Source organism: Ostrea edulis, chromosome 4 (assembly GCF_947568905.1).
Source record: "Ostrea edulis chromosome 4, xbOstEdul1.1, whole genome shotgun sequence".
Classification (NCBI taxonomy): domain Eukaryota; kingdom Metazoa; phylum Mollusca; class Bivalvia; order Ostreida; family Ostreidae; genus Ostrea; species Ostrea edulis.
The window spans coordinates 78,720,385-78,744,339 of NC_079167.1; the positions used below are offsets into that span (position 1 = coordinate 78,720,385).

The 23,955-nt window shown below is 33.7% G+C and overlaps 1 protein-coding gene across 1 annotated transcript in view; it reads right to left on the reverse strand.

Moving 5' to 3' along the window:
* LOC125663561 (receptor-type tyrosine-protein phosphatase alpha-like) overlaps positions 1 to 23,955 on the reverse strand; it is a 90,362-nt gene that overhangs the window by 37,892 nt on the left and 28,515 nt on the right. The window lies entirely within an intron of this gene.

Sequence of the window (23,955 nt, forward strand, 5' to 3'; positions counted from 1 at the left end):
TTAATTTACATTTATTATACACTAAATGGATTTTTATTTGTATAATTGGTAGCACAGTATTACCTGTTACAGTTACTTCACATAATTCAGTGATAGCTGGAGCTGTTTCATATCCTGTAGGATAAGTAGTTCCGTCGAGTCTTTCATTGTAAAATATAACGTAACGTCCATGTTGGACACAAGTTGTACTGAAATCCAAGGTCGGTAACCCCTGTTCGTTCTTGTAACACAGATACCCATCCTCCTTCATAGTTGTGTTTGACACATATAGTGAAAACCCAGCAAAACGCCCTCTTTGTCTCATGACTGAAATAATCAATTTTTGATATCACTGTTATCAGTTGGAAAAAAGAGAAAGACTTTTCCTCGATATATAAGCTGTGAGATTTGACTATTTGTATCAACTTTCTCTGAAATTATAAATTGATGAAATGATGATTAGTTTTGATATGACACTGTCATCAGTTGAAAAGAAGAGAAAAACTTTTCCTCGATATAAAAGCGATGAGATTTTACTATTTGTAACAACTTTCTATTAGAAAACCACATTTTCGTTTCGTAGTAGTTATATGCTATGTATTTTGATCAAAACATTGAAATCGATGACGAAAATAGGAATATGTAAAATGTTAGAAAAAGAGCAAGGTACAAGCACGATTGCACCTGCGAAGTCAAACTGGCTAAAAATGAATATACTGATGCCATTTCCACAATAGGAAAGTGTAACAACTGTAATTCACTATACACTTATGGACTCTTTATTTTTATCCTGTCTTAGTGGGTTATCACCTTCGGACACCTATCATGATAGTTGTATTAGAATCTGGAAGATTGACTTGTGTCATATTAAAACAATTTAAAGTTCAACGTATAACAAAATCGTAAAAAACTTTCCCTGCAGATTTAGATAAATTTTCAATGGTTTTCCAGGGGTGTAATCAATGTTACTCATAACTACATGCACTATCTTATCTTATATTCAATGTATTGTGGTTTTTTTTTTATTCTTTCATATAATGCTATTATTCTCTTTTATATAAGTATTCACACGACAATATCATTATCTGCTATCCCAGTAACTGTTATGTGAGGCAGTTGGGTTATTTTATTTATCATGTTGTTAATTTAAATCTTGTCTGTAATCAGTATTTCATATATAATTATATAGATATGTGCAGTGCAGAAGTGTGAACTCTGTCAGTATTACCAGTAGTACTTCTAATTGATTGTTATTTATTTTCATTGTTATAATTAATTGCCTGTTAACATGTACATGCCCCCCGAGGGCCCTTGATTGGTGAATAAACTATTATTATTATTATTATATTCAATGTCATACATTTATTCGATGTTTATAAGTTTAACAAAACACAGCAGTTAAAACAGCATTAACGGGACGAAAATATTTGATTTTGACGTCATGATAGAATCACACAAAAACATAGCGTCAACCGTCGTAAAGTATTCCATAAAACAAAAAGGTAACCATCAAGTGAAATGCAAAAAAGGGAATATCTATCTTTTCAATCCTCAACTTCCTAGATATCAACTCTTCTGTGATGGAGGTACATTATGTATTCCGTTGAACGCTTGGATGGGTACAAGATATATACATATATTATAGACTAGCTATGTTAATAAGGATACAAGTTATGAGAGCGCAAATTCTCTTTTATCAGCCGTCGATATTAAAGCTGACATGAATTAATAAATACGTACACCTTTCTCATCTTATCCGCCATATTTCTCTCCGGTAGCCTAATTTACTCTACCCGTATATACCCCAAATGTGATTGTCACACCTGAGTGATTTTTCTAGGTGGACTCGACCAGTGCACATCTTCGATAGTAATATATAGGGAATGAAAAACAAATAAAAATCACATTTTAAAACATTATGCTTTTCTCAAAATTACAAAATATTTATTGTATACCGATGCAACATTCTGAAAGTTTAGATAATTTTGACAGAAATGCAAAAAAGAGCTTTTCTTGCATAATTGCAAGTGCATGCAAGTATTTGCAGTTTCTTATGAAATAAATACTGAAAAATCATTTGCCAATTACATACTGATAGAATGAAATAAACAAAGAGCATAAAATCTATTATTTATATCAATTCTTGCAAAATACAGGTGCATGTCATATGCATATTATGTAATGCACATGGCATATTCGCCAAAACAAAAAAAAAAACCGTATCAAATACGGACGTCTACTCCACAGGTATCGGAGATGTGCACTTACCGAAAATACTAGATTCTCTTTATTCTGATAAATCCACGAAACAAAATGATAAACTCCATTTGTATCTCGTTAGAACTTTACAACACGTTGTCGTTCCATTATACAGACTGCGACACACTTCGCCCGTGCCAAACAGGGTGTTTTCAATCAGAGGAGATGTCAGAGTCGAAATTTTTTTTCCTGTATTGAATGATCGTCTGGTCGAGGTTTTGCAGTTTATAGAAATCGGGAATCTAATGATATACACCGAGCATCTGTTTGAGTATATTGTGTGCACAATTCAAAATTTATTGATGATCATATACAAACTTGGATATACAAATAAGGGAATAATGATCGAAATATACACCTGTGTGAAAATGCGGGTATGGCATTTGCAATCCATAATAAACAATTGATTACACAAAGACACATATAAAAGGAAATATATAAACGAAAATATAATTTTATTGTCTCTTTGGGAACCATATAATTATTTACGGTCTATGTATGTCCATATTCATTGATTGAACAGGTGAGAGAGAGAGAGAGAGAGAGAGAGAGAGAGAGAGAGAGAGAGAGAGAGAGAGTCTTACTTGGATGTACAATATATCATTTCACATAAGGAAAGAAAATCGATCACTGATATAAATGTACGCTTACAAGCATTGAAAATTTCCAGCTATTTAAAAATTTGTGAATTACAATATATTGTAAACTTACAGGAGTTGATGCTTATAATTGAATTCATTACAATTTAAAAAAAATTATTAGTTTGAACTGCGCATGTAGAAAATACTGACTTTGTATGTTAGAATAACGGAAAGAAGTAAATTGTCAAAAACGCGGGAGAGAGCAGACCAGCCTCCCTGCCCACCCAACCCCCTGTATACGTGCCTGAAACAACATATCCATTCGTGTTGAAAGAAAGTTGCATATCTGCATTTCATTAAATTCCAAAGGAGCTCGAATTTATGTGTTCCCCTATTAATTATTTTGTACGTAAGATTCGTTCCCGAATTTAGAATCATGCTTTCAGTCAGAGCAGAAATGAATTCATTTTGAAGTACATCTAGTTTGAATGTAAATGTGGTATTCCTTCTTTTAATTTCATCACACTCATTAGAACCCCCTCCCCAAACTATGCAGCTTTGGTTTTATTGATATCTAAATCGGTATGTGAATCCGGATATAAATTATATCATGTTTTTTCGTGATCATATAGATATTGATACTAATAATGAAAAAGGAAAATGTTTATACTCTTGTCTTTTGCATATCCTACTAATGCATTACAGTATATTGACATTGTATTATATCAAATAAAACCTCAACACGAATTTTACTGATTTATGAATACTAACATCTTATATATCGAATACATTTGAATTTGAAATTTCGACGTACAGAGGTATGTCTATTTTCAGTATATATCCATTGCGCCAGATCTACGAAATGAAAATATTTATGAATATATTACACTCAAGCCTGAAAGTAATCACTATGGCATGTTACAGAAACGTTAAAACACACATATGCTATAGTCCTGCAATGCATGCATGTACAACGTATACGGTACCAATTTTGATGCACCAGATGCGCATTTCGACAAGTAATGTCTCTTCAGTGATGCTCAAACGAAATGTTTGAAATGCGATTTTTCTGAAGACGTGTATTTATGTATTCGTGAATGAAGTTCCTACGTTTAAAAATATCTTGGTCTTTATGCATTTTGTTTTGTGATTTTAGTTTACCATTCCTTACACTGTGTAAATGAAGGAAAAGTTGGTAAAGCGTGCAATTCTACACCATACAATCAGTATACATGCATGTGTTGCAAAGCAAAATGTACATGTAATAACCAGACATGTATCGTCATTTTTCATGGGGAGGGGGGGTACAACAGGAAGGAAAAAAAAATGGAAAAATGGATTCTTCAAACTTGCTTGCCATTCAAAATAATAGTTTAAAAAGATGAACGAAAACAGCAATAAAATAAAACAAAAAACCCAAACAAACCAAGATGTTTGGTCCGATGTTCAAAGTCTAATGTGGGTGTGAAGGGTTAACGAATCATTTACTTTGACTGCCTCAATAATTTCCCCCTACACTTCATTTTCTTCCATCGTTGGGGGTGGGATGGGATGGTTAGAGTTCTCTACTATGAGTGCCTCATAATATCTTCATTTTCTTAATTGGTGGTGGTGTGCGTCTTCTACTATTATATCAGAAGTTTTAAGCTGGGGTCAAGTGGGGGGAGGGGGGTTGTCACCCAATATATCTTTCATTTGCATTACAAAATAACAAATAATGGATATTGTTATTAAAGGTGGGGGATAGCCACTCTTGTCCCCTCACCTTCATTCTATGTGCTTGATAACGACGCATAATATGATAAACTCAATTATTACATTTTGCATTAGTATAATTAATTTGCGTCGAGTTCAACGCAGAATGCAATAACGAAAAATAGCATAGATATATAAAAGATCTATTGAATGCCACATTAGCATAAAATGAAGTAATTGAAAATAACATTATTTAAAGCTATGTTTAATTTTTAATTATTGCGTGCTTTAAATGAATCAAATAAATCTGTATTATCAATTAATGAGAGCAATATTGAGTTACGGTTCTCTATTATTGAATTAACGATATCATTTGTTTTAATAAGAGCGCGATTATTACAAGATAATCGGTTGAATCCCTCTCTCTCTCTCTCTCTCTCTCTCTCTCTCTCTCTCTCTCTCTCTCTCTCTCTCTCTCTCTCTCTCTCACCCCATGAACTCGTACAGTGTTGTATATGCAAATTATATATGCATAAACAATGTATGTACCTAAATTATTTTCTGATTTATAAATCTGCAATACTCTGGCCAGTAAGTCATGCGGTATAAGGAGTCATGCACAATACAGGGTAAATATGATACTCTGATACTTCCCTGATTGAAGACAGCTGATCGGCACGAGCAATAAGTGTGTCGCAGTCTGTACAATGGGCAATGGCATTTACTGTATGAATACAAATGGAAGTTATCATTTTGTTTCATGGATTATGCAAATAAAGGGAGTTTTACTACTACTTAGAGTATTTTCGACAAGTGTACACGTACATCTGCGGTCCTTTACAGACATTACGAGTAGATTCAGGTAAATAGTCGTCCACATTCGATGCGTTTTCATGGCGAGCATACATGTTTATAAGTACAGTAGTATTTATGTATTTGTCTTTTACTTGAAGTAATTGTGAATGGTATAGATTGTATTCCATTTTATCAATAGATAATAGATGAAATATTTCTCCGCGTTTTTGTATAGTTTTGACATATTTTCGACAAGTGTACACGTGTATCTGCGATCCTTTACAGATATTACGAGTATACCCAGGTAAATAATCGTCCGCATTCGATGCATTTTCAATGGCGAGCATACATGTCGTGTGCATAAGTAAAGTAGTATTTATGTATTTGCATTTTCCTTGAAGTAAGTGTGAATGGTATAGATTGTATACCCTTTGCTTATTCCATTTTATCAATAGATAATAGATGAAATATTTCTCCGCGTTTTTGTATAGTTTTGACATATTTACTGCAAATGTACGTACATTAACGTAAAGAAAAGGCATTCTATATTTATTTATCCAAACCTTTAGAATGATTTACTACTGTACGATATGTTTATTATAAATTTTAGCACTGCGTGGTGTTCCAAAACTTGATTTCATTTCTTTTTGATGTCCTATAAATTAGTATCGGAGATGTACGTGTTTATCTGTCGAAGCTACCCGCACAGCTAAATCGAAGACACTGATGTGAAGTGAAGCGTATATAAACTCGTCCCTTGTTATACCATGCGAACCCCGATACATATTACAATAGAATATCCAACTAATATGGCGGATTAGCAAAGAAATATGGCGGACTTATAGAATTATACTATATTTATTAATTCATGTCAGCTTTAAACTGACCATATGAAGAATAGTATTTGAGTTAGACCACTAAATGAAATATAAATTTATTTTTATTTCCTCTTCAGCAAGAGTGATACTTTGATCAAGGAAAGTCGGTGATCATCAATTTTCGTTTGAGCTAATTTATCATTAAATAATCATAAACTTACTAAAATCGTGTGTCCCAGCAGCTTGGGTGGTTGCATGACGTATGATGATATTCCTTTAGGCAATATACGAACGCAGCGATAAGTATTTGTACCCACCGCGTGTGGACGAAAGTATGTTTTGCGTCTCACTGTGCGTGAATGTGTAAGAGTTCCACAAAGGGAAAGAATTATTGTGCAACTCGGAAATTGTGTATTGTTATCTGTAACCGTTAATTACAAACGCTCAAACGAAGTTGTCTAACAATCTACGGCGAACTGTTCGCGCATAAATTTGACACATGTGATAATTTGTATACCACCCGTTATCAAGTAATGGTATCCGTTGCTATATACTATCACCCTGGAGCGCGTGCTTATTATTCTCAGAGGGAAATATTATGTTTTTTTTCCCCCAAATGCTTCTCGACCAATCATCATAGAGTATATTACATGAAAGTGTAATAAGATCAATTGATATCCCTCTTATGATGCATTTTGTGTAAGACTTTGTGATACAGCATATGTTAATTTATTTTTGGACAGAAATACGGGATGATAAAATCTATGAACCTATATTTTACGAGATATTTCAAACAAAAGCATCTGAAACGCTCGACATTAGGTTTGAATGTCACCGGTCCTCGGAGATGACCTTAAAAATGGATGTCCCGTGTCACAGTAGGTGTGGCACGCAACAATTCTCGAGAGAGAGACGTTAAACAAGATACAATCAATTAATCAATAAATCAATCTGATTTGCAAGCATTATCATTTCATTATAATTATATGCAAGTATCTTTTACTTCCATTTAATTAATGCAGAATTTCGTAACGTTTTAATTACCATCGTTTACATTGTAAATGAAGATGACAAAATAAATGTAAAATATCATTTTTAATCATCACTTTTCACTCTATTAATCTACAAAATACACATCCAAGAAATTTGTTTGACATGATTAATTTGTAGAATATAATGAAATCTTTATTTGTGTAATTTTACATTAATATCATTGCGAATATGCTGTATGTAGAGTAGTTACTGAAAGAACATGACCCACAATATGCCATTTTTGGCCTACCAAATTTGGAAAAATTAAAGAACACTTTAGAATAAATCTAAGATTATATTTTTTATCCATAACATGAGCCAAGTTGTATTGCGCAATCGTTTCGGGGGGGGGGGGGAGTAACCTATCGTGTATGTTTGATTCCGAAGTCCGTTCCGATGGCTTTAAAAGTACCGATTTCCCTACCTTTTGTTACTTTAAAAATGATATTGTTCGAAACAGAATGAATGTTCGAATCAAACGTACAGTACAAACTTATTCGGCCATACGGAATACTCTAGTTAGAATAATCTAACTGTGTCTCGGGACAGGCCCTCACCACAATCGGTGCCGTAGGACATTATCATTTTAACGATAGAACATTCTCTCTAGGAATACCCCAGTAAACATTTCAATTACACAGGACCAGCATGTACACATGTATTACGCATGGAGATGTGCGATATATATTCAGACAGTATGATCTATCGTATGAATTTGTCCATTTTACAAATTATGTAGATCTACGTTTAATTAATACAGGCTACAGTTCAAATTTTCTTATAAAATATTAAGTCTGTCAATCATAACTGTAAAGTTGTAGCAACGTGTTACATTTACAAACGTCCGAATATCACGGCAATGTCAAACACGACTGTAAGCTCTATCTATTTTACATTTGTACTTGAGAATTTGAACGCACAATATTCATACATAGAACGGAGATTAAAATCTCGTTTTGTTTTCGATTTCAACTATTTAAGTTCGTAAATTCATAAGTCCCTTGTATATACGTGGAAAGACACCTACAAAAACACACAGAAAGTTTGTTTTTAATGAAGTAGGTCAATTTAAATACATATCAAAATATATCTTGTTAAATAATATTTGACATAACTTGTGTTGAAATGTAGAGTATTCTCTTAATTATATTTACTTTTTTTCGATTGAAGGGCAATAACTCTAAATGGAAAACATAGTTTACTAGTGGAGGATCCTAGTTTTTTTCTTTCGTTTTGTTTTATATATACACACGAAAATCAAACGCTTTAATTGATTTTAGAATTTTTATTTTGTGCTATAGACAAAATTGATATTGAAAAGATATGTTTTAAATGTTCGGAGAAAAAAAAATCTATAAAGGTGAAACGGCAAACCCCCACCCCCCGAAAATGTATTACACTACTACTGATAATTTTTCTATTATTTATATTATTTCATGTATGGAGATGTGCATGGTTTTTGCACCAGTTTTCTTTTTGGATTAGGAAAATGGTTTACTTTTTCCTTAAAAAAGGACTTTGGAAGGGTCCATTAAACAGACCCAGGTTGGGAGATTTCAGGCTCTCATGGACTTAATTTCCGTGGAAACGAGGGGGTTATTTATATTCGGGTTTTCCTACCCCGGGATAGGAAAGACTGAATATAAATAACTTCCTCGTTTCCAAAGAAATTTACATGGACTACATAATAGAAATAAATTAACCATGTAATATACATTGTTGTAAACCCCATACCCCCTCTATATGTCACACTGACATTAATCAACAAAACATTTGAAGATACACATTTTCAGTTTATTAGTGGAAAAAAAATAATTCCAAGTTTTTGAATACAATTTATTAATTGATTCACCAAGCATTAATTAACAAGTTAATTGATTAATAATTAGATTTTAGGAAAAATAACCTAGGCTAATGGGTTTTAACATGAAGATAAGATTTTCATCCAACCCAAATTGTATATTTTAATTACATATATATGACATAAATATTTTAGATATGCCAAGGAGTGGTCCCTAATTCTTTCTCTGTTTCAACTGTCCATGGAGAGTAAAACCAAAACACAGATCCAGGATTTCAAAGAAATATAGGTCAGTGATCATCACTCTGATAGGGAGGGCACCATCTGATCATGATTTTCTGTGCAATATATGCCAGAGTTTGTGTGTTGCTCCCATATTAAACAGAAGAATATCAAGTCCGTTAGGCAACAGATTCAAGACAGTCCAGCACCACCACCAGCAGCAGCAGTTCTTCCAATTAGTCCCCCTTCTGTATCACTCCCATCCCCGTGTACATCAAGAGGGCACACTTCATGCTGTATCTGCGAGTGACCAGGTCCAAAGTTAGTTGTAGTCCCAGTAGGAGTAAGGCATGCAATCTTCATTTCAAAAGAGGCCATCATTCCTGCCGGGGCTCGCTTCTGTACAAATCACCTACAACAAGACATAGAAGAACTTGAACCTATTGCTGACAACACCATGTTCAACAAAACAGGAGTGACATGATTAATCAAACAAGTTTTTGAGAGCTGAAGTTTTGAGAAAAGAGAAAATAAGGTTGGATTTTGACAACAGTGAAAGTCTAACAGTGAGCATCAGAATCTCCTGGGAACCCCTAAAGCTGCTTTTGAGGACTTGCTGACATATGTAAACCTGTAGAATATGGAAACTTGTGCTAGATAAAAGCTTTATAACCTTTCTACCAGTGATGTATTTGTTGACAATAAAAAGGGTATTTGATTTTAGCAGAATAATTACTTATTATGAACTAGATTCTACTAGTATTATCATTATGATACTTAACTGGCAAATAACAAACAACAAACATGATTTGTAAATGTTACTTCCTGTATAGATCTACATGATACTTCTATTTTGGGAACATTATGAAAATAGGCCAATTTAGATTATTTCTCATTCTGTGGCATTTACAAGCATGTATACATTACATGTAAATGCAATATAATCCAAACAATTTAAAACTACAGTGCCTTAGGATATATCCTATTTCAAATATGTATCTAGATGTAATTCTATTCAAATCTATATTAATGCCTGGAAGATTTTTAGATCACAGCTTATGAATTACGTTCTGTCAGTCAATAATGTAAAAAAAAATTGTTGGTTAAAAGACCTCAGTATCTTTACATCATTAATACGTATAGGAATATACAATTATTGATCAAGATAAATACAGTAAAATTTATACAGTATCATTTCTCAAATCGTATTTTCAGAGTCAATAATATACTGACTCTGATCCCCTATATCGGTGTTGCGTTGTTATTATTCACGCTATGAAATCTACATGTACATGTAACAAAAAGATCATTTGATACTTACTATTAGGTGTCTACAGTAATTTTCCTTTAATCAGGTTTCACAGCAAATGTTCGTTGAACGTTTAATTCCGAGTAAATTCGAATTGAACATGTTTTGACGAGACGCGGTGTCAACTTAATTCGTTACCATTGCTTTCGATACTCGGTTGTTTTAATACTTAAAAAAAAAATAAGAAAGAAAAAAAAAACAACAACCCAAACTATGGAATATGATATATGAAACAGAATTGTCCCAATGATTCACTTCTTTCACCATGTAAATAAACTACATACTATATTTATTCTTCTTATTTCAGTATTTTAAAATTCAAGTAAAAATAATTTAAAAGTAAAGTTGAACAATCAAGGCTTTGAACATAATTTCCAAAATATTTCTTATTTCTATTTCCCAAATTTGGTCAAGAATGCTTATTATGATCATTGAATAAGCCATTCTAGCTATTTGAGTGCATATAACTTGATATATTCAGCGATTTATAGGTTCATGTACATTGTACATGATCATTGGAGGTTTATTGTTGTGACGTGTATCCCGAAATGCTAATTTTTTAACATTAAATACCACAATATTCAACGTCATATTAACAAAAAAGTATAGAATATATGAAAAAAAAGAAAAACATTTCTAGAAAGCCTATATCCCGAAGATTATTATATACAGAAATTATCAATATCCCAGGCTAGGCCATTTTTCATGGTTCGTGGGTCATGTTCTTTGATATCATGAACTATTGGCGTAATATCTACGTTTTTAATAAAAGAAAGATAATTAGATGGGTATGGCGTGTAAAACGTTGCTATATTCGATAATCTTGTGATTCAATATATTGTAAGGTATGTTCAATATCTTGTGATGTATGTTCAATATCTTGTGATGTATGTTCAATATCTTATGATGTATATTCTATATCTGGTGATGTATACTCGATAATCTTGCGATGTATGTTCAATAATCTTGTGATGTATGTTCAATATTTTGTGATGTATGTTCAATATCTAGTGATGCATGTTCAATATCTTGTGATGTATATTCTAAATCTTGTGATGTATATTCGATAATCTTGTGATGTATGTTCAATTTTGTGAGGTATATTCGATAATCTTGTGATGTATATTCTATATCTTGTGATGTATGTTCGATGATCTTGTGATGTATGTGCAATAATTGCATTATAGGTAATATGATGCAACAGCGTACTATTAAAGAAAGGACGATTTTCATTGGTTGGAAATAACGAAAGTAGCCGGTGATGCAAAATATGATACACCAGTATGTTAAAAATAACATTATACACTGTATGACTTCATAGGACCTGTCCTAGACACAGGCTCCTGAAACATGGACACTGCTTACACCCCCCCCCCCCTGCTATTTTTTGCAGCGATGATTTCTCCGAAATGTGTCGATTCATGGCCAATCTCATCCTTCTTTCGATTTATGGAATCGTTTTACGCTTTTTGTAATCTATAGAGAGTATGGTCAGTTTTTAAATCGAGGTAAGCTACTGACAAACAAGTTGATGGTACAGGGATTTCAACAGTCTCGATTGAAGTCAGCATTTCGCAAATTCTATGGTCGTTATAACGATCTAGTTCGACAATACAACCTCGCATTGGGTCAAATGCTGTCTGACGTGTTTCATACCGATTGTTAAGCCGTTCTTGGCACACTGATTTTGACTGCGGATAACTCCGTTTACCTGATCAGGATATAGGACTCACGGCGGGTGTGACCGGTCAACAGGGGATGCTTACTCCTCCTAGGCACCTGATCCCACCTCTAGTGTGTCCAGGGGTCCGTGTTTGCCCAACTATCTATTTTGTATTGCTTATATGAGTTATGAGATTGATCACTGTTCGTAATCTTCACATTGCATTGGCCTTCTACCGGTAAACACATTTCAGAGAAATCATCACCGCAAAAAAATATTTTTAAAAAGGGGGGGGGGTATATTATTCATACTTCAGGTGCCTGTGGTCCTAGAGTCAGAACTCGAGGGGGGGGGGTGCTAATTCAAAATTTTGGTTCATTCCTTTCTGTTTTCCTATATATGCATAATTTTAACTTTTGTCAAAGTTGCATATGTCTCTGTTTCATTTTATATAGTATCAGAATAATTAAAGAAACCCTTCAAATGATAAAAACTTTTAAAAATCACCATGACAATTTTGGTCCCACCCTGATAGCCCTATTCTAGGACCATGAAATTTAAAATTTTGGCAAAGAGTTTGCTGCTTCATTCAGTTTCAATTTCATATCATTAACATTAAAGAAGAATTACGTTATTCTTGCATCACCGGATACTTTCGTTATTTCCAACCAATGAAAACTGTCCTTATTGTAACAGACCACTGTTGTGTCATATTACCCACAATGCAATTATTGTACACACATCACAGGATTATAGAATATGCACCACAAGATATAGAATATACATTACAAGATTATAGAACATACATCACAAGATATTGAACATACATCACAAGATATTGAACATACATCACAAGTTATAGAACATACATCACAAGATATAGAACATACATCACAAGATATTGAATATACATCACAAGATATTGAACATGCATCACAATATATTGAACATACATCATAAGATTATCGAATATAGCAACGTTTAACAGGCCATAGATCGGTATAATTAGCAAGCCGCTAAGAATATCAGAAAATTCGAGCAATTTCTAATTGTTGACCACCAGATAACTCATTTAGATATTGCTAGTGACATTTAAAGAGGGAAGATGTAAACATAGCGCAATGGACATAAAACGAAAATCACAGCACTTATGTATCAAGACATAGATAATTAAACTATACAAACCATACCATTTTGTACTCCATAGTCTTTGAACTGTATTCTGATGCTGTAGATGCTGAGTACTTTCTCAAGGTCAACATACCACCATGTCCATTTATCTGGGGAATTAGTTCCAATAGGTGCTGTCCTTGTACACTTGTTAATGTCTCCATCTACTGCACGACTGGATTGATACAGCTGACATGTTCCAGTTTGTTGGCAGATGGGTACCTCCTTAGTCTGTTCGGTCTCCTTTTTCTGAGATATGACTTCTGTAAATAAAGAAACCTATTCTATTGCTATCTGAGTGTGGAAATAATCACCTTTTCATTTTCATAAACATAATAACAGAATAAGTATTAATTAATCAAGAATTGAAATTTACATGTAAAATGTATAGGGTTATTCTAGCGTTTCATTAAGAAAATGACATGAAATGCATTTATATTTTCCAAGTCGAGTAAAACATAATAATCTTGTTGCAAATTTATACAATGTAAACTACACTTTGTACGATGGTAAATGGATACTACTTAAACTTGGTTCAGTTTATTGTGTGAGGAAAACTAATCTAGAATAGGTGGTGCACTGAACTGTACAAAATGGGGATCCTACATTGTTTCGGTTTGATTGTTAGTATGGTGTATTAATATTAGTAACAACACTTTACAAGACCGTATTACGAACGAGAAAGTTAACAGTACAATAGATATAAACGATATATTGTTTACTTACGGTATCCATATGACGAAGTCAGTATCATTGATATCAAAACGACAAGTGTCTGCATATTCAACATTTTAAAAGAAAAAAGAACTTTGTTTTTTTAATTTAAAAAATATATAAGGCGATCAACAGTTTTCATATTTCTAATTTTTGAGACATTTAATGACCATGATGAAGTTTAAAGTTTTCCAACATTTCCCTCTGCAGAATTAAAATAAATGATTGGATAATAATTTCTTTTGATACATTTATACACAAATGTCTGGAAGACGGAAAAGTGTTTAGATATGCTGATTTGTTTTTACACAGTTATACTTACGTAGACTGAACAGGAGTTTTGGAGAATGATCGACAGCGAGCACGTAAAGAGGATCGTAGAAATTACTATTCTGCGGTCAAGGGACAATATGATATAATGATTTTTAAAAATTGAGTCCAAAATTGTAGGTGTAGTTGCATGATAACCGGCGATTTGTTTGATTTATGGTAATCAGATAGTCTTTCAATAATGTAGGGTCTTTAAATTATATACATGTTGACATACATGTAGTATCGTATGACGTTGTGTAATATTTCATGCGGTCTTGGATATGTCTGCCGATTGATGATCAGGACATATCTTCATCAAGATTTCTCGATTAATTGGTATACACATGGATGCATATTTGCTGACATTTTAAGAACAACAATGTCCACTTCTTAAACAACTGTGATATTCTGTTGAAAGGAGCAGGGACCCGTTTTACAAAAAGTCGTAAATCGTAAGTCCTAAGTCATAAATTTGAAGAACATACGACAGATCGTAGGATCGTTTTACAAAACGTATCGTAATCGTATATCGTAAATTCTTTTGTCGCAAGTAGTATATGGAACTCTTCAGCGCATGAAGTTGTAGAATTGAACATAGATACCGCGCGAAACCCGACGCTTTGACGCGCAGACACTGGGGAGGAAAGAAAATTGGAGCAAATTAACTTGGAATTATATATTTGCATTGCTAATTAAGCGAAGTAAATTTATTAAATTCAATCTATTGATTTACCAAACATGTTGGCATACAATCTTAATTGATAAACTACAAATTCATACTAACAGTTCATATACAAGTATATATATATGACATGTATCTGTGACATCAAACTGTATGTATACAATTTAATATTGCATATAACAGTAGCTAAATGTAACTAATTTTCAAAAGTAGTTTTACGAAACTGACAAAAAACGATTTTCTTTTGAAATACATGGTTTTAAATATCTGCCAGTTTCAATTTATAAAGGTTGGGCAGATATTTTTAGCTTTGTTAATTTAGAGCGTACTACTTTCGCAGTTGGAAATTTCAAATAGTTGTGTAATATTCATTGTTCTTTCTATTATTAAAGATACGAGAATTTAATGTCTATGTATACCTTTCTGATGATATACTGTACCCCCCCCCCCCCCCGCCTTCCCAAATTAAGAAGCTTCACATAAGTATTGTTGAACCATTTCTTCTCACCCATTAAATGTACAAACATATTGATGATCCATCATTGTAATCACAGGCACCTGAAGTGTGGACATTAATTACTACTCCCCCCTCCTGTCTCATTTTTTTTTTTGGACACTAGATTTATTTTACCGGAAGAAGACCAATCCCTAACGTGAAACGATTACCTAAATTGGGATGGGATAGACAGGGAATCCACACATTTTGAAGTAAATATCGCCAAAATAAATCAAGGGGGGGGGGGGTAGTTAGGCACCTGACTGTAGCCAAAACCTGTTGATTGAATGTTAACCATTTGAAGCTGATCAATACATGTACAAATAAACAATTCTTAATTACTGCATAGTATGTTATGAGCAAGCATTTTGTTTTTACATACGTTGTACATACAAATACACATGCATTTATATTCGAGTTACAAGACTAAGGTGGGGGGGGGTCGAATTGCTAATTATAAGTTAGCTGTGCTAATACATACATATTATATGAATAATTAGACTTATTATTTGATCTCAAATTATATATATTCCTAATTATCTTAATATTAATTACAGATTTCCAATATCAAGGAAATTAACTTGATTTTTTTTAAAGTTAGATTTTAAATAAGAGTTATTCTTGTGTATCATAATATACATGATATACTAGGCGATATAAAATCATAATTTTACAGGTACGTGGCTGTATCAAGTGGTCTAATATAGGACGGAAAGGTGAATCTTTGCATTTTCTTTCTTATATGATCAGACACCCCAAATTGATTTATTAATGTCATTGTGTATCTTATCACACCCCAGTATTATTATATAACAACTTCCAAAAACAAATTAATATCCCGTGGGGATCCAGGTTATAATAGGTCCTCAGAGTTTCATATCGTACAAGTCCATTTATATGCCTCCAGGTGAACAAAGGAACGCAAGCATGGCTTCTAGTTTATTGAATACTTGACTCCATAACCAGGGGAGTAGTAATTGTAACATGCATATAAAATAAGATAGGTTCTTAATGTCAGTACACAATATATAGAATACCGTCACACTCAGTACCCCTTGCTTGTCGTGAGAGGTGACTAAATGGGGATGGTTCTTCGGATGAGACCGTAAAAACCGAGGTCGCGTGTCGCAGCAGGTGTGGCACGATAGAGATCCCTCCCTGCGCAAAGGTCATAAGCGCCGAGCATCTAGGCCTAAATTTCTCAGCCCTTCAACGGCAGTCTCCATATGAGTGAAATATTCTCAGGTGACTGATTCACGATTTTCCCCAAAGTTTTGTTTTTCATTTTTTTTATATCAAAATCTACTGTCGAATGTGTTTGAAAGATTTCACATGAAAACTAAGGTTATACATTATCACAGAAGCTCATTTTAGAGAGTTTATTATTTGTTTTGGAAAGAAAGATTACGGTATGCTAGTGTTTGTGAAATTTTATAAAGAAATGGATATCGATCTAAGTTTAATATATTTTTTACATTTCAAGCATTTCAGGGGTAAAATGTGTCATCTAAAAGTTACAATTTACGATTATGCAAAATGAAGATGCATTATATTACAAAATCAATATTTCACGTTTTGTTTGTTTACTTAAAAAAAAACTCGAGTCTTTGTGTACATGACACAGATTTAAGGCTAAAATATTGCTTTTATTCTTGCATTCAGAAGGTCAGAATTTTGACTGTCAACATTAAATGAGTTATATTTTAAATGCTTAACATCAAAAATGAAAAATATTTTTTATCAAAATTCGTGAACCAGTCCCTTTAAACAATATAAAATCAAAATTAAAAAAGTAAGTATGACAGGAATAAGAATTGATGAGCAAAGTCTACAATTATCGGTGGAAATTCGGTCTACCTTATATCATATTGAGTTTGTCAATGTTTAAAGCTCTGCTATTCAAACAGATAGAATTTGTTTATACGTAGTAGTGAAGAGATAATACAAGTATTTATAGTTTATATCTGCATTAATGGAATTTAAAGATCCTTTCGTACGAAAATAGTATGACCTTGAAATTACACGTTAACAACATATAACCTTGACATCAACATTTGCGTGTCTCAAAAGAATGCATCCATTCTACAGTTGTTGCAAACAAAATATAGTATCTCAACGTCTCCAATTAATATGAGAAGAATCCATCTTTAAAGTTTCCAGCAAGTTGGACAGATTATTCAGTCATGGATGACCTTACAATTTTAAAGTTGTAATAATGTTCGTATTTTTCCGCAGTTCCAATGTAAAAACGGGAAATGTGTTTTAATGTAGTTGTTATGGTCCAATATTGATTAATGGGAGTGCAGTATATTGTCAGAAATGCAGTAAATAGCCGTCGTTCAAGTAGATATTAGGCCAAATTTTACAATTGAATTTGGTTACATGCAGTTTTTATCTAGCATTGTATATATATATATATATATATATATATATATATATATATATATATATATATCGGTCAAGTATGAGTTCTGACACACTTTCTTCATTACCTCCAATCTGAAAACAGCAAGGTCCCATATTTGCATACACTTGTAACCTCTGAACACAGGAATGATTTATGCCAAGTTTCATTGAAATTGGTGCAGTAGGCGAAAATAAAAAAAAAGTTTATAGATAGACGACAGACAACAGGTGTTCAGAAAAGCTCAGTTGAGCTTTCAGCTCAGGTTAGATAGCAAGGTTAAAAACATTGCTATCGACAGAATGGTCTTAAAACAAGAAATGAACACTCGAAATATGAGAACCATATCACTCATCATTCAAAAGTTATGAGCAAGGTTAAAGTTTCGAACACGTGCGCAGACAAAACAATATGCCCCCAGTATACATGTAATTGCACAGGCATGAAAAAACTTGAATCCACACAAATTGAGAATGTTTGCAAATTTGATATGATTTAGCGTGACCTTTCTACTGTTGAAAAAATGTTTTAATGGGTATTGTAAATATTCACATTCAAAACTTTGATCTCTTGATGTGGCCCCATTCTATCTCTGGGACTCATGAATTGAACAAACTTGAATTTTAACTACCTGAAGGTATTCAATGTATAACTAAAGAATATTGAACAATTTTTAATGAACGTTTATTTCAAATAATGATGAATATCATATACCTAGTAGTGCATCAGCCCTGATACACCTATCTTGGCTAGTGTGAGACAGCTGCAAGTAGGTAGGGTTGTCTCGCCCTAAGGGCCGAGATATCTCTGTCTCGGCCCGTTGTCAAGGGGCTGTCTCGCCCTCAAATTTCAAATGGCTATTTCTTCTTTAATCTTTTGAAATCTAACATAACTACATGAAAAAATGATGTTAGACACAAATTTTTTCAAATATAATACTTTCTTCCACGACAAAATTTAATTTAAGCAGAAAAATTAAATAAAAACGTTTTCAAAAACAGCGCTAAATTGTAGCGAGTATCTAAGCAAAGGAGGGTAACCCAAGTAACAATTGTTTATTTAGAACAATAACACGTTTAACTTCATTTAAAAACAATCAACGTTCTAGGCGACAGAAAACAGTAGGAGGATTATGGAGGGTGATACTAAAGCATTATTAGAAATTCCCGGTCCTAATGGAGATCAAAATGTTAATTTACGGTAATTTTGATGTAGAAAACTGCTTTAAAACGATTTCTGAAATCTAAAATCCCGAGGACTTGGCAATAAAACGAGAAAAGCAGAACCAATATCTTCCGACGTTTTTCAACGACTTATAAATGCTAAACAGATGGGAAACGTTAAAAAAAAAACTTACTTCAGTATAAGGTAACATTCCCTAAGCAAATAAATAGCAGCATCAGATCTGTAAACATTCCCGTTCATACGATGACGCCACGTAAACAAAGTTCTACAACTCTTACAAGTTGTATGAAATAATGAAAACGGGCGAGTTTGGTAAATCCGAAAAAAGAAACAAAAATAATTCACTTATTTCCAATTTTAGTATTCATTAGCAAGCCCCTATGAGCTGCTTAATAGTATATACATGTACATGAACAGCACAGCGATAGATATGACGAGTTTCTCAGCCAAAAGCAGTTCAGTTAATTGAAACGTCCAGATTCTTGACCACATGAGGGGATGTCCATGATGTTAAAATCATCCAATTATTGTGACCAGCAGTGGAATAAAGCTACAAAACGCAGACTTTAGCATGTTTCACAATGCCAATAGTACTGGAAACATATCCATTAAAGTAAACTCACTGAAGGAATGAAATAGTCAAATATCGTTGTACAGTATACCATGTATTAATGTTTGGGTCAATACTCCCCCCCCCCCCCCCCCCCCAATTTAAAAAAAAATGTTTATCGACTTGTTGTGTTTTAGGTATATGATATAAACAATATCACACTCTAATGTTGATCTCGGACCTGGGATTGCCCCTCGAGTGATCTTGGCCCTCGTCCTACGGGCTCGGGCCGAGATCAACTCTCGGGGCCTATCCCAGGTCCGAGATCAACATTAGAGTGTGATATTCTATATAAGTGAAGTGTAGATCGAATTTCCATGACTGGTAAATGATTACAACCCGTTCTTTCTTGGACGAGTTCTCCGCCCTTGGTAAAAATGAAAATCTAATTCTTTTTAAAAGTTTGTGCGGTAAATGATTAATTTTATTTGATATTTTTATAAATTGAAAGTTTATGTAGACTTTTACCAAGAGGTGTGTATGATCTATATTTTTTTAAAAAGATATTTTAATTAAACATACTTTTCCCCTAGACTTAAATGTAAAATTTTAGGTGAAATAAATCAAGCGCTAATCAAAATTTTGTAAATCCCTATGGTGGAATACTTTTGTTCAATAAACTCTTGAAAATGATAATATGATTACAAAGTCCCATTTACCAGATATGAAATATCATACATTTATTGCATGATAGTGAGGGAGATATGAAGATTTATTCACCCGAGAAAAAGTACATTCCTCGAGGGCAACGATTTTTCTTGGGTGATTACATCTTCATATCTCCCGAACATTCATGCAATAAATTGTTTATTATACCGAAACAAAGCAAGACTACAAAAATGCATTTTGCAGTCCGCTCATTGCATGTAACTGAGATCGCCCTAACGGTAACACCACGCCATCAACGTAATAGAAGGTACAAACAACAAAATACAGACATGATAACCAGTTCTTCTGCCTTACGAACTATGAAAGTACAATGACTTGGACTTATTGTAACGTCACAATAAACTGCCTTGATTTAAAATTTATGGGAAATGCAAGAGGCTGCCGAAGGGGTGAAATATGATGGGGAGATATGATGTTTGAAAGGGAGATATGAAGTTTTATCAAACCTGGCACGTGACTGTTTAGACCAATCAGATTACACGTTGCATAGAATTATCATACTGTGGTATAATAGGATCGTTATACATTGATGACTACCCATGACCCTTGTGAGGAGTGGAAGGTTTTCAAGATATTTCCTCATATATTACTAAGTAAAACTGTGGAACCAAACTACGTCTGGACATCATAATTAATATGACTAATTATGCCCCTGCTGTTGTTGAATTTTTGAAATGTAGAAAATACAAAACCTTGAGGCCCAAAAGCTGGTGAGAGTGAATCTACACTATGTCAGGACGTTTTCATGTAAAGTTAACTTTGTTTGGTTCAGGGGTTCTTGAGGGGAATATTAAATGACCCATCCTATTTTTGCCCTCTCTTGTACTACTTTTAAAGAAATATCCTAGTTTTACTCTGGTTTTAGAGTAATGCTATTTGAATCACTACCCGGATTAGAATAGGTCCTCAGTATCCCTAGCTTGTCGTATAAGGCAAGTAAATGGGATATATGGAATACCGTCACACTCAGTACCCCTTGCTTGTCGTGAGAGGTGACTAAATGAGGGTGATTCTTCGGATGAGACCGCAAAAACCGAGGTCCCGTGTCACAGCAGGTGTGGCACGATAAAGATCCCTCACTCCTCAAAGGCCATAAGCGCCGAGCTTAGGCCTAAATTTTGCAGTCCTTCACTGGCAGTGGTGACGTCTCCATATGAGTGAAATATTCTCGAGAGGGACGTTAAACAATATTCAATCAGTCTTTTCAGAATGACCGGATGCTTACTCTTCCTAGGCACCTGATCCCACCTCTGATATATCCAGGGGTCCGTGTTTTCCCAACTCTCTATTTTGTATTCCTTAAAAGAGTTATGATATTGCCCACTATTCGCAGGACTAGCACTGCTTAGAATACCATCTTATGGCTTGGGATGGATACTTTAGGATCAATACCAGCTTGCCACAGATTGTAGGGAGTCTGTTACATGTAGGTATGACCTCCATCTCGTATTCCGATCGCTATAATGGATGGATTCGAGCTCGTCTTTCTCGGTAGAGTAGGCATACTTGATCAAAAAGTAATGAACAGTCTCACTAATGAATTCTGTTGGAGGCAGTGTCATTCATGGCTCGTCATGAAACACTATAGATTCCTTACTTTACGCGAGTACTAATTATCGCGAAAAGATTCATGGACGTCAAATCGCGAGAACATATATTCGCGAGTGTCTGTTGATCAGGAGTTGTTGCATGTATTTTAGGTCTATGAAATTACAAGCAAGTTATTTTATTTTGCGAGTGATGTTTCTCGTCAATCTACGCAATAATAAATTCTTCGCGTATATTTAGGAATTTACAGTAATCCGTAAATCGTTTGTAACTTCTCGCTTTGGATTACCGTATGGGACAGTATCTGTTCTGTACGACTTATGAACATGACTGACATTTGTCATTAAATTGATCATTAATTCATTATTCAAATATTGACATTGTGTTTTACTGGAAAAAATATTAGATTAATTAAAACTGTAATATACATGTGAAAGGTGAAGATAACGAACAGTGATCAATCTCATAACTCCTACAAGCAATACAAAATAGATATTTGGGCACGTACGGACCCCTGGACACACCAGAGGTGGGATCAGGTGCCTGTGAGGAGTAAGCATCCCCTGTCGACTGGTCACAGCCGCCGTGAGCCCTATATCCTCTTCATGTAAACGGAGCTCTTATCCGTAGTCAAAATCAGCGTGCCAAGAATGGTTTAACAATCGGTATGAAACATGCCAGACAGCATTTGACCCAATGATAGGTTGTATTGACGAACTAGATCGTTATAACGACCATAGATTTTGCGAAATGCTGACTTCAATCGAGACTGTTGAAACCCCTGTACCATCAACTTGTTTGTCAGTAGCTTATCTCGAATTAAAAACTGACTATACGCAGAACAAGCTCTTGCTCTATCGAATCAGTTGAGATATATAAACACAATATACAGGTGATAATGGAATATTGCTACATAAATATGGGAAGTTGACGATGGAGAAGCTGAAATCATCCCATTTGTCACACAGTTGAGTTGTCAGTTTGTCGTTAATGTCTACTTTCAATAAAATATCTAAGTATGAAGCAGAAGTGTAAAATTAAGTGGAGTATTCCTGATTTTAGTATCAATTTCTATTTTGAACACAATGAAAACAAATTGATATGTATTTTGTTACCCAAAGACCAGCAAGATATTTACAAGATGGAAACTATGCTTTGGTATACTAAACATAAATGAGTTTCGTTAATATTCATAAAGAAAGCTGAGTAAGAGATAGCATTCGTAGAAACGCTCGTTGTTTCGATTAATTGTTAGCACGGTGTATGTTGTTACTAATATTCACCAACTTACTTCACAAATGAGAGAGTTACTAGTAAGATAGACATAGATGATATGAAAATTGTTTACTTACGGTATCCAGAGGACAAAGTTAGTCTCAATAATATCAAAAAGACAAGCGTCTGCATGTTAGAATTCTTAAAACAACAAGGAAGTGTTATTTTAAACTGAAGAAAATAAGGGGACCAAGAGTTGTCATATTTATAATTGTAAAGGCATTAGTTGTGAGTTAGTGGTTTCCAACATTTCTTTGTGGAGAATGCACATGACTGACGATGGACGCTGCCGAGATAAGATCACATATTGTTATTTTGTCATATTCCGTTCTTAGCTAGTTGCAAGTCAGACAATATAATATATATATATATATATATATATATATATATATATATATATATAAAATAATAATAATAATAGTAATATTCCTGCTAATTCCGCATTGTATGTGGTTCAATGTCATTGTTTTCAGTCCCATTAGGGAATTTTTTCAATCTGTGGAGATGTCACCAGTTTTAAGTTAAGTATCACAAATTGTTACCTATGTATGGCATTCTACAAAATGCAGGATTTTGATATTTCTCCTACTTTTAATCAATTCTAACAAGGTATCAAGTTTTTTTTTTTTTATATATAGCCCATCGTCTGGCACATTTTTTGACATACTATAAATTCCTAACTATATGCATGGAATTTCTTATCGCATAATATCGCGAGAAATATCACTCGAGAAAA